Below are 12,861 nucleotides of genomic sequence, written 5' to 3' on the forward strand. Positions count from 1 at the left end.
GATCTGATTGGTTGCTGTGTGAGGCACTGACACTTTTTCTTAGAGCTATTTTCATGGATCTTGTCTGGGAGGTTTATGAAACCATTTATGTCCTCCATACACAGTCCACCATAAATTTCAGCCTTCATTCTGCCACTGGTTGGCAACTGGAGGATAACATCGACCATGGAATCAAAACTCTACATTTTTGAGAAAAATATATTGTATAAAATAAGTGATTGTAACACTGGTAGTTTATGAGAGTTGCTAAACAGAGTCTGTTATATATCCAATAGTGAGGAAGAGGAGGAAGAGGAGGGAGGAGAGGATGAAGTGAGGACAAGGAATTGTAAGTAGAGAGATAGTGAGGTTAAAACGTTCTCGCCAACACTCCCAGAACATCCCCGAGTCTCCCGGAAAAAGATACTCAAGGATCCATCTATAGCAGCTGTATACAGGCAGAGGACGTTATCCGTAGGCTTCCTAAGCATCATTTCTTCTAACCAGAGCTGTATGGTTTTATTTCAGGCGCTTTGGATGCCGTATTAAGAACACATGGTCCAGTGATAGCAACACCACAGAAGAAATGCTAGCGCAGGCTTCCAGTGTCTGATGTTTCAGATGCTGCACATCTCGTATCTTCACAGCATAGACAATTGCCTTCAGATGACTCAAAGATAAAAGTCTAATGGGGTCAGATCGGGAGACCTTGGTGGCCATTCAACTGGCCCACGACGACCAATCCACTTTCCAGAAAACTGTTCATGTAGGAATGCTCGGACCTGACACCCATAATTGATAGTATGGTGTGATATATGGGGTCCAAAGATAGTGGGGCCATTCTTCATCAATGGAAACCTCAACGCCACTGGATATCTAAAATTGCTACATCATGATGTGTTGCCCTCTATGCAGTGAAGATGGCAGATTCCGTGAGTTTTTCCAGCAAGATGGTTCACCACATTATGGGTGTCAGGTCCGAGCATTCCTACAAGGAATCTGACCCCCTTAGACTAGCATTTCATCTGCGGTGTTGCTATCAGTGTGTCAAGAGTGGGAGAAGAGGGCTGCATTGACAATCCAACACTATGGGTAGCACTTTGTACACATTTTATAAGTGGTTATAAACTTGTAAATAACTCATGAAAGAAAAAAAGTTACGTTAAAACCAAGCACACCACTGTTTTTCTTGTGAAATTCTCAATAAGTTTGATGTGTCACATGACCCTCTTCCCATTAAAAAAAATAAAGTTGGATCCAAATGGCCAAATTCAAAATGGCCGCCATGGTCACCACCCATCTTGAAAGTTTCCCCCTCCCATATATTAATGTGCCACAATCAGGAAGTTGATATCACCAACCATTCCCATTTTATTTAGGTGTATCCATATAGATGGCCCACCCTATATATATATACATGGCTGTAATTCTTCCTCTAATGGGGTGAATGAATCTCAGTTGTGGAGAAATGAGATAATGAACGTAAGGTCACAGAAGGAGCAATACATGGAATATGGGCACAGAAATCAGTGACCCCTATGTGCCATTTGCCCCTTTGGTGCTTCAGGCTGACCTTTTCCAGTTTATTGCTCATGTAGCACCCAAAGGGCACAGAAGGGCATTAATAAAGAATGATAAATGGTAAGTGGACACTAAGAGGCACTGATTTTTGTGTCAGTTTGCCATTTATTGCCCCTTTAATGATGCCATTTATTTCTATTCAGTGCCTGAATGTCTCCATTTCATCACCTGAAGCTCACGATGACTGACTTGGGCTTTGTACTTGTGCAGCCTCTTTGGCCAGAGAAGTAGAAGGCCCCTGTAGTGCTCTGTCGTACACCCGCTCTCCTACTGCCTGCGGCGTGATGTCATCAATGCGCTAGGATGTATCGCTATTAACTACATAACAGACAGCGTTCTTAGGCTTAAAAGCGCCCCCTACTGGAGCTGTGCAGTACTGTGCGCTGTCCTGTAAAATTCTGAATTTGTCAGAAATATCTTACACCTGTTCATGAATGATGTATTTATCCGCACTATGGTGGGCTCACACAATGTGATCACAGGGTATGTTTCTGTCCTTCATGCAAGTTTTCCTTTGGATTTGGAGCAGCACAGCAGTAAATGCACCATTGTTGCATTGTATGAACCCACTGTAACACTCCCTATAAAGCAGCGATTACAATAATGTTCATTTATGAGATTTATTACTGCATGTAATCAATGTTATGTGCTCAGTAGTGAGGAAGAGGAGCAAGAGGTGGGCAGGGATTGCTCCAAATAAGAGAGGAAGACCAAAGCGAAGATACCATCAGACTGTACAGCTCTGGCAAAAATTAGGAGACCACCACATCAAATCCCTGTCATGGCCGCCCAATCTCCAGACCTGAACCCCACTGAAAACCTCTGGAATGTAATCAGGAGGATGATGGATAGTCACAAGCCACCAAACAAAGAACTGCTGACATTATTGTACCAGGAGTGGCATAAGGTCACCCAAAAGCAGCGTGACAGACTGGTGGAAAGCTGCCAAGACGCAGGAAAGCTGTGATTAAAATGCATGGTTATTCCACAAAATATTGATTCCTGAACTCTTCCTGCGTTAAAACATTAGTATTGTTATTCGTAAATGATTATGAACTTGTTTTCTTTGCATTATTTGAGGTCTGAAAGCACTGGGGTTTTTTTTTTAGTTTTGACCAATTCTCCTTTTCAGGAAAAAAATACAAAATTGATTGCTTGAAAATTTGGAGACATGTTGTCAGAAGTTTATAGAATAAAAGAGCAATTTACATTTTACTGAAACTTATATCTATAAAGAGAAAAATCAGACAAACTGAACATTTTGCAGTGGTCTGTTCATTTTTGCCAGAGCTGTAAGTACAGAGATATGGAGTATAGAGATATCACAGGTTGTATATGATTGTAGATATTAATTAGTATCTGATAATGATTTGTTATCACTGAGTATAGACTGAGGAGGATAGAAAACAACATTGCTGTACATACTGATTTAGGGGTCTCCTACTCCAGGATTATAGGGGGCACAATTTTCTGAGCTCTTGATCTTGTCTGAGCAGTGCTGCCGCTCCAATGTGGCCATGGCGCACTGAAAACAGTTTTGCCAATGGCCGGTATGACTGGCAAAGATGAAGGTAGAGGCGCTGGTGGGTGGCGCAGAGGAGGGAGACATACAGTGTAATTGTATTTGACCTGTGAGAAAATAAAACAAATGTCTACTAGAGCCGACCCGCTGATACCACTACTGATCCCGCATCTCCAGTCCGGCACGCTCTCGGGTTACTACAAGGCCATTTACAACACTCACTCCCCAGCTATGACGCCCTTCCTGAGCGGTCTTCACCTGAGCCGGAGGTTCCCTCCTCTTCTCCCTACATCTTCGCACCTTCTCCGTGTGCCCTCCCAAACATCTAAGTGCGCACAGCGCCTACTACCCTCTGTCTCCTCCACTAGCTGGGCATAGGTCTGCTACTAAGCCAGTGCACTCGTGCCATGATTTATATTATTGCTTTATTTGGTCATATATTCTCCATTTTGTTTTTTGCACATTGTTATCCTTTTGCTACATATATTGAGATCTTGCCCTTTTTGTTCACATTCTACCATCTTGACTCTGAGAATGTTATTCTTTCAGTGCAGTTAATGAACTTCTTATTTTCTCTACTTTCCCAGATTTCCTTCTCTGTGAGAGTCCCGCACCCTCTACATTCCCCTTTACACTGCTATCTACCATCCCCACAACCCTAACTTCTCCTGCCGTATTGGGGTCCTCCATTCCTTAGCCAGATTCCCCAACACATTTATTCTTCCTTTCCTCCCTTTTTTTCTGTCGCGATTAACGTTATATCAAGGTTGGCCCTCAACCTTTCGTTTTGGCCCACTGTGTACTTGAGTTTGACATCCCTGGATACAACATGGCTCTATATACTGAACATAATGATAACTAAGTCCAAAAACATAAGACTAGTGAGACCAGAAACCCTCCAGTCGTTTGTTCTGAGGTTTTCACATGCAGATGTAAAGGTTCTTACCTAGATGGTATAGAAGTGAAATTTATGGAGTCCGTTGTTGGATATCTGTTTTTTTTATCTATTAACTCTCTATAACTGTGCCCCTGACTCTACAGATTATATTTTCTGATATTTTCTCTGTTTCTAATAAAAACTTCATTTTTATTATAGATATGAAACAAAGACCACAGTGGCAGACACAGAGCCGATCCCGTAAGTAATAAGAGCAATCATGGCTGCATTTAGACTAACGAGACCTTGGACTTTTGAACGATGATGTCAAAAGTGACATAAGTGCAGGACGTTACACAGGACAATAACGCTGCTGTATAAATCCTCATAGACTCATCAGAATGATAATAATAATAATGTGAACTGTCTGTGTCTCAATTTGTTTTTTTGGATTTTTCTTCAGATGCAAACGTAAATGGTGGATGCCGAAATGCTTTGCTAGAACATCCAGAAGCAAAGTCATAAACATGTAGGTATTTTAACACTTTCCACAAATAGACATGCCCTCATTTCCTAAATGCTGTTTTCTAGATGCAAAATTATACCATGACTCATCCTGGTAGTTACACAGGTGCCACGTTTCACACCCGTGCTGCCAACAATGTGTCACGGATCCCAACACATGTCAGGGATCCCGAGTAGGATACCTTTATCGTCCCCACTACTCACATCAATTTGTCACAAACCGAGGTGGTTTGGTTGCCCCTGGTTCCTTCTGAAGGGGATTTATCTATATCCCAGTTCCGGTTTGGAACTTGCAGCTCTCTGGCGTCCCCCTTACCCTCAGGTCAGATTAGGTCCTACACCTAGGGTAATTAGTCACCAGAAAGGCTGCCTGCTATGTACTGACTATTGGGCATCCTGCAGCGAGGGCATTATAACTACTCCCACAAAGGCGGGAACAATAATTATCAATGCCGCCGTTGCTACAAAGATTCCCAATCGCACAGAACAAAGTATGCTGCCACCAGCTTCGATTCCACAAGGGTTAACTGGTCCAGAGCCAACCCAAATCAGTAGCGTAATTCACTTCAGAGGAAGTGACAGTTCATTTATAGAGCAGAGAGAGACAAGCTAGTAAATTATATATTTTACTCCATAAAAAGGTAGGCAGTGTTTACAAAGTATAAAAGATATTATAAAGAAGACAAAATCATGTGTACATTACAAATAAAATAGGGTTAACATTGAAAAGAGAACACTTACATAGCATTCAGAACATTTCAGCTTGTGACTGGCCGTGTGCTATGGAGGATAAAGGGCTTCCATATATCCAGATGCATGAACACAGCTTTGCCGAGCTGTTGTTAGCTCGCTTCCTGGACCAACTCTTCCCTCAATTCAGCAGGGGTAAAGATATGCCCTCTTGTCGTGACATCACTGAGTGGGCTGAGTAATGACATGCACTCTTTTTCCACCTATTTACATTTTTTGAGCCCCCAGACAAAGATATTCCTTGGGCAAGGGGAGGGGCAACGAGAGGCTTTTACAGGATTAGTTGTCTGCAGTTTAAAAGCCATACACTGCTCACACATTGGTATCAAGTTGCACAGCATCTGCCATAGGGCTTTGTTTGTTGTATGACCGAATGCAGAGGGGGAGAAAGGTGGGTCAAAACTGCAATGTGTGTCTGTGACATGGTAATTTCTAGAACTATCTTACATTATGACATTTTTACATTATCGTGACAACAGGTAAAAGATCAGTCCCGTTACAAGTGCATGTGAATTTGATATTTATACAATGAGCTATTAATGTATGAATTATTATTAATAATAATGTTAATTGTAACATTATTTAAAAATATAATATTATTAATTAGTAATGACATCTATCTAAATCGTGTGGTGACGTATATGAGACAGGTAATGCATTATGTTTTTCGGTGTCCCTATGAGACAAGGATTTGTTGTTGATTATTACATTACAAGGTATTTATTTGTGATAATTTCTTCTATTTCTCCAACAGCAAAAAAGAGCATAATAAAAAAGTGAGCCGCATTCCAAAGTAAGGAAACTCTTCCCCCATTATTACTGTATATGTGACATGTTGTTACACTAAGGCTCATTATATCAGGGGCAGATACACTTTGTGTCTTCCCTTTATGTCTTTATATTATATGGTATATTTTTAATGGAAGAAACCAATATATTTAAATGTCTATAAGTCCCATTATGAGAGAAAATAATTTCCCTTTTTAGTTCATATCTTCCAAACTCTCTAACATTCCCGTCCTTTCGTCTCCATTCTAAACACTAGGCTCCTCAGATTATTTCTCTGCTGCTTTAAGAACACAGCAGCAGAATAAAGAAAATCACGTAAGTATAATTTTTTTTATTGAAAGATTTTAAGATTAACAAACTCTACATCAGTGTCTTCTTAAGTATTGATTATCATATAAAGAGTCAGTAGGTGACAAATTAGTTTAATTCTTATGCATAGAAAATAAGGTAGGAGGACACCTAATTATTTTACATTCAAAGATAGATTATTTTTACAGAAGCAAGGCACTGCCATGGGCACGGCATGGCGCCATCGTATGCAAATCTCTTTCTCAGCCTATAGGAGGAGATTTTCCACAGTAGTCCCCAGGCCACTTCCCACATGCAGTGCTAGTACAGATACATTGATGACCTGTTAAAAATTGAAAAAATAAATAAAAATTGAAAAAAAGTTTAAATTACCCTCCATTCAAACCCATTCAAAATAAAACAATAACAAAATTAAAAATACACATATTTGGTACTGCCACTTTCAGAAATGCCCGATCTATCAAAATATAAATATAATTAACTTGAATGGTAATCGGCATATTGAGAAAAATAATCGAAACTCCAGAGTTACTTTTTTTTGGTCGCCTCAATATTGCAATAAAATGCAATAACAGGCGATCAAAAGATTGTATCTACACCAAAATGGAATCAATAAAAACATCAGCTTAACACGCAAACAATAAGCCATCACCCAGCCCCAGAGCATGAAAAATGGAGACATTACACGTCTCGGAAAGTGGCGCTTTTTTTTTTTTTGCAAACTTTGCATTTTTCTTTTGACCACTTAAATAAAACAACCTATACATGTTTGGTATCTGTGAACTCGTAATGACCTGGAGAATCATAACGGCAGGTCAGTTTTAGCGTTTAGTGACCATGGTAAAGAAAAAAAAAAAAAACGAAATTTGTGGAATTTTGCCTTTTAGCAGTTTCACTGCACTTTGATTTTTTTTTTCCTGTTTTCAATATACGATATGGTAAAACCAATGGTGAAGTTCAAAAGTCCAACTTGTCCTGCAAAAAAACAAGCCTTCACGCGGCCATATTGACAGAAAAACATTAAAAAGTTATAGCTCTGGGAAGACGGGGAGGAAAAAACGGAAACTCAAAAACAGAAAATCCCACGGTCGTTAAGAGCTTTTTGTTTTAGTGCAAAAAACTTGCACATTTTGCAAAATGTCGCAAAGTTTGGCAAAAATGTTCTGCTTTATATAAAATCAATCTTGGTGGAGGCTGCTGTACATTTCCACAAACATTTTAGTGAGTTTTCAAAAAGTTTAAAATTAAAGAAAAAAATCGCATGAAAACATCTGTAAAGTCTAAACCCTGCCCACAAATGCTTAAAACAAAACAGACGCACACAAAACAGGGAGTTTAGGAAAGGTACAAATGAAAAGATGATCATGGTGCAAATGGAAAGCTGGCAAAATCTGCCCCAATCAATGGTGAATCGGCCCCTTCATCTCTAATGAGTAAGTCTGTTCTCCGCTGACATCTGCTTATGATCAGTCTGTCTCTGCCATCTCTAATCCATATTTTAATTACAGAAGTTCAGTCATCACATGGCGCGGTCATTGCCACAGCCACCATTTCACCAAAAGCTGCAAGAGTCTACCAAGAATCTGTGCCTGCGCTAATGCTGTAATGTAACTGATCCGTATGTGCACGATGCCCAGCGACCTTACAGAGGCCTGTAGTATGCCAGCATGCAAGGATGTGTGACAGAGTGGTGAGCGCAGCGCTCGTGCCAGGAGTCCGGTGATGCTACCGGTACATGTGAAACACATTCCCTAGTGGTGTGCAGCTTACTTCTGGTTGCGGTGAGCACAGTGCATGTGCCAGGAGTCTGGTGATGCTGCTATCTGGAGAAGTGGAGAGCACGGTTTGTGTGCTGAGCCTCCGATGGTGCTGCAGGATTACTGCAGAGGGTAGAACGGCAGGAGACCTGGGGAGCGTCCTACCGTGGTGTCAGGTTCCCTCCGTGACCTCCGTAAGCCAATGCAGTAGACTGGCGGTGTGCTTCGGCCAAAAAGCGCAGCCGACCAGTGGCGAGGTTGGAGGTGGTCATGGTCTGGGTGAGGTCACCAGAATTGGGGGACGGGTGAATGAGAGGGCCAGTAAACCAACACGTTTCAAAGGACTCAGTCCTTCTTCGTCAGTGCTGCTGACCCCACCTTAAACCCGGCCATATATATATATATATATATATATATATATATATAGATGTGCGCCCCCCACTATGTCCCACTGATACCTATAGTTGAAATGCTCATCTAGTTAAATGAGGACAGGTGACCAATCTGCATATTCAATTATCTACTTTTCATACCCTGATTCCCCGAAAATAAGACATCTCCCGAAAATAAGACCTAGCTGTGGTTTTGCAGAACTGCTAAATATAAGGCCTTCCAAGAAGGTAAGACCTAGCAAAGTTGTTTTTTGATAGCATGCCCGCTAGAACACCAGAGCATACAGCTGTGATTCTTTTTCGCCCGCTGCCGTTGTTCCCTACCTTCACTGTCTGATGCAGGACATGAAGACCGGCCGCCAACCCCGATGTTCCGTTCTGCGGCCATCACTTGTAAAGGTGCAGGCAAGGCATCAAGAGGCCCGTCGCCTGCCGCCTTCCCCGTTGTCAACTGTCAGTCTGTCGTTAACCCGTTTCCTGCTGCCATACCGTACTGTAATCTCCAGGGCCGGACTGAGCATCGGGCACTTCTGGCAAATGCCAGAAGGGTTGATGCCTCTAGTGGGCCACTGGATCTGTTCCTACTTCCGGGGCACACCACGTAACTACGAGGTCCCCCTTCTGCAATGATGCCACATGGATGTTCCCCTGTACTGTGAATGGAGAGTGGCCATCCCATCCCCATGCAGACAGGCAGCACCGGCAGCCTCCACCCACAGAGCATGAGCACACCCTCAGGGAACCACGCACAGACAGCTCAGAGTGATGACGTGTGAGGGTGCTGCGGTCAAACGACCACGAGGGATTATCACAATGGAAAAATATCCCAGTTCTGAAATTTTTCAATGTGTACAAATGTCCGTTTTAGGTTATTGCACCTTCACCCCATAAAACAGAAGAAAAATAATGTAACTTCTGATAACCTGGATGAAAATCCATATAAAAAGCCACCAAAGACGAGCAAAAATGTGTAACCTGCTGTGTTTTGTGTTTACAGCTCCACCATCTACTAAAAAACAACAAAGATTCCAGGTACAGTAAAAATCCTATTTATTACATTCACCGTAAATTACTGTGATCCTCACCCCCCAACATGTTCCAGGAGGATCTATGAATGGAAACATTTGCAAAGAACTTTTTCTTAATTTTGTTTTTCCATTCCGTGCCTAGTTTCATCTGAAATTTGACCTTAAGGCCGGCCTCACACTCAGCGTATCAAAATACGGTCCGTATTTTACGGCCGTAATACGCAGAAAAGTCCCCAAAATAGTGATCCGTATGTCATCCGTAGGCAGGGTGTGTCAGCGTATTTTGCGCATGGCATCCTCCGTATGTAATCCGTATGGCATCCGTACTGCGATATTTTCTCGCAGGCTTGCAAAACCGACATCTCATGGATTTATGTGCTCAAATGTTCGTTAAAACATATATACAGTATATATATATACACTCACCGGCCACTTTATTAGGTACACCATGCTAGTAACGGGTTGGACCCCCTTTTGCCTTCAGAACTGCCTCAATTCTTCGTGGCATAGATTCAACAAGGTGCTGGAAGCATTCCTCAGAGATTTTGGTCCATATTGACATGATGGCATCACACAGTTGCCGCAGATTTGTCGGCTGCACATCCCAAAGATGCTCCATACAAGGCAGGATGGATCCATGCTTTCATGTTGTTTACGCCAAATTCTGACCCTACCATCCGAATGTCGCAGCAGAAATCGAGACTCATCAGACCAAGCAACGTTTTTCCAATCTTCTACTGTCCAATTTCGATGAGCTTGTACAAATTGTAGCCTCAGTTTCCTGTTCTTAGCTGAAAGGAGTGGTACCCGGTGTGGTCTTCTGCTGCTGTAGCCCATCTGCCTCAAAGTTCGACGCACTGTGCGTTCAGAGATGCTCTTAGGCCTACCTTGGTTGTAACGGGTGGCGATTTGAGTCACTGTTGCCTTTCTATCAGCTCAAACCAGTCTGCCCATTCTCCTCTGACCTCTGGCATTAACAAGGCATTTCCGCCCACAGAACTGCCGCTCACTGGATTTTTTTTCTTTTTCGGACCATTCTCTGTAAACCCTAGAGATGGTTGTGCGTGAAAATCCCAGTAGATCAGCAGTTTCTGAAATACTCAGACCAGCCCTTCTGGCACCAACAACCATGCCACGTTCAAAGGCACTCAAATCACCTTTCTTCCCCATACTGATGCTCGGTTTGAACTGCAGGAGATTGTCTTGACCATGTCTACATGCCTAAATGCACTGAGTTGCCGCCATGTGATTGGCTGATTAGAAATTAAGTGTTAACAAGAAGTTGGACAGGTGTACCTAATAAAGTGGCCAGTGAGTGTATATATATATATATATATATATATATATATATATATATATATATATATATATACAGTCATATGAAAAAGTTTGGGCACCCCTATTAATCTTAAGCTTAATGTTTTATAAAAATTGTTTTTTTTGCAACAGCTATTTCACTTTCATATATCTAATAACTGTTGGACACAGTAATGTTTCTGCCTTGAAATGAGGTTTATTGTACTAACAGAAAATGTGCAATCTGCATTCAAACAAAATTTGACAGGTGCATAAGTATGGGCACCCTTATCATTTTATTGTTTTAAATACTCCTACCTACTTTTTACTGACTTACTAAAGCACTTTTTTGGTTTTGTAACCTCATTGAGCTTTGAACTTCATAGCCAGGTGTATGCAATCATGAGAAAAGCTACTTATAGGGCCACTTGCAAGTTGTTCTCCTGTTTGAATCTCCTCTGAAGAGTGGCATCATGGGCTCCTCAAAACAACTGTCAAATGATCTGAAAACAAAGATTATTCAACATAGTTGTTCAGGGGAAGGATACAAAAAGCTGTCTCAGAGATTTAACCTGTCAATTTCCACTGTGAGGAACATAGTAAGGAAATGGAAGAACACAGGTACAGTTCTTGTTAAGGCCAGAAGTGGCAGGCCAAGAAAAACATCAGAAAGGCAGAGAAGAAGAATGGTGAGATCAGTCAAGGACAATCCTCAGACCACCTCCAGAGAGCTGCAGCATCAACTTGCTGCAGATGGTGTCACTGTGCATCGGTCAACTATACAACGCACTGTGTTTTTTTGCCGCCATGCATAACGCCTTTTTGTATTACCAAACAACTCAATCTTGGTTTCATGAGTCCACAGGACCTTCTTCCAAAAAGAAATTGGCTTCTTCAAATGTGCTTTTGCATACCTCAGTCAACTCTGTTTGTGGCGTGCTTGCAGAAACGGCTTCTTTCGCATCACTCTCCCATACAGCTTCTCCTTGTGCAAAGTGCGTTGTATAGTTGACCGATGCACAGTGACACCATCTGCAGCAAGTTGATGCTGCGGCTCTCTGGAGGTGGTCTGAGGATTGTCCTTGACTGATCTCACCATTCTTCTTCTCTGCCTTTCTGATGTTTTTCTTGGCCTGCCACTTCTGGCCTTAACAAGAACTGTACCTGTGTTCTTCCATTTCCTTACTATGTTCCTCACAGTGGAAATTGACAGGTTAAATCTCTGAGACAGCTTTTTGTATCCTTCCCCTGAACAACTATGTTGAATAATCTTTGTTTTCAGATCATTTGACAGTTGTTTTGAGGAGCCCATGATGCCACTCTTCAGAGGAGATTCAAACAGGAGAACAACTTGCAAGTGGCCACTTTAAGTAGCTTTTCTCATGATTGCATACACCTGGCTATGAAGTTCAAAGCTCAATGAGGTTACAAAACCAAAAAAAGTGCTTTAGTAAGTCAGTAAAAAGTAGGTAGGAGTATTTAAAACAAGAAAATGATAAGGGTGCCCATACTTATGCACCTGTCACATTTTGTTTGAATGCAGATTGCACATTTTCTGTTAGTACAATAAACCTCATTTCAAGGCAGAAACATTACTGTGTCCAACAGTTATTAGATATATGAAACTGAAATAGCTGTTGCAAAAAAAGCAATTTTTATAAAACATTAAGCTTAAGATTAACAGGGGTGCCCAAACTTTTTCATATGACTATATATATATATATATATATATATATATATATATATATATATATATATATATATATATATATATATGTCATTGAGACACACACACATATATATATACTGTATTTAAATTTAATTCAGCGCAATATATGTGAAGAGCCGGTAATTCAATTGCCGGCTTTTCATTTCTCCTTCACAAACCCGACATGATATGAGACATGATTACATACAGTAAACCATCTCATATCCCTTTTTTTTTTTTGCATAGTCCACACTAGTAATGTTAGTAGTGTGTATGTGCAAAATTTGGCAGCTGTAGCTGCTAAAATTAAGGGTTAAATGGCGGAAAAAATTGGCGTGGGCTCCCGCG

General features: G+C 41.3%; 1 protein-coding gene and 1 long non-coding RNA gene across 2 annotated transcripts in view; one reads left to right on the forward strand and one right to left on the reverse strand.

Annotated features, from left to right (window-relative positions):
• The window catches only part of LOC143781406 (uncharacterized), a 120,999-nt gene extending 112,554 nt beyond the window's left edge, over window positions 1-8,445 (forward strand). Inside the window, exon 3 of the transcript XR_013216694.1 lies at window positions 7,841-8,445. The gene's annotated coding sequence lies outside the window, so the exon portion shown is untranslated. The remainder of the gene's footprint in view (window positions 1-7,840) is intronic.
• The window catches only part of LOC143781409 (uncharacterized), a 443,129-nt gene that overhangs the window by 195,148 nt on the left and 235,120 nt on the right, over window positions 1-12,861 (reverse strand). The gene's annotated exons all lie outside the window — the stretch shown is intronic.

The sequence above is a fragment of the Ranitomeya variabilis genome, chromosome 6 (assembly GCF_051348905.1).
Source record: "Ranitomeya variabilis isolate aRanVar5 chromosome 6, aRanVar5.hap1, whole genome shotgun sequence".
In the NCBI taxonomy this organism is placed as follows: domain Eukaryota; kingdom Metazoa; phylum Chordata; class Amphibia; order Anura; family Dendrobatidae; genus Ranitomeya; species Ranitomeya variabilis.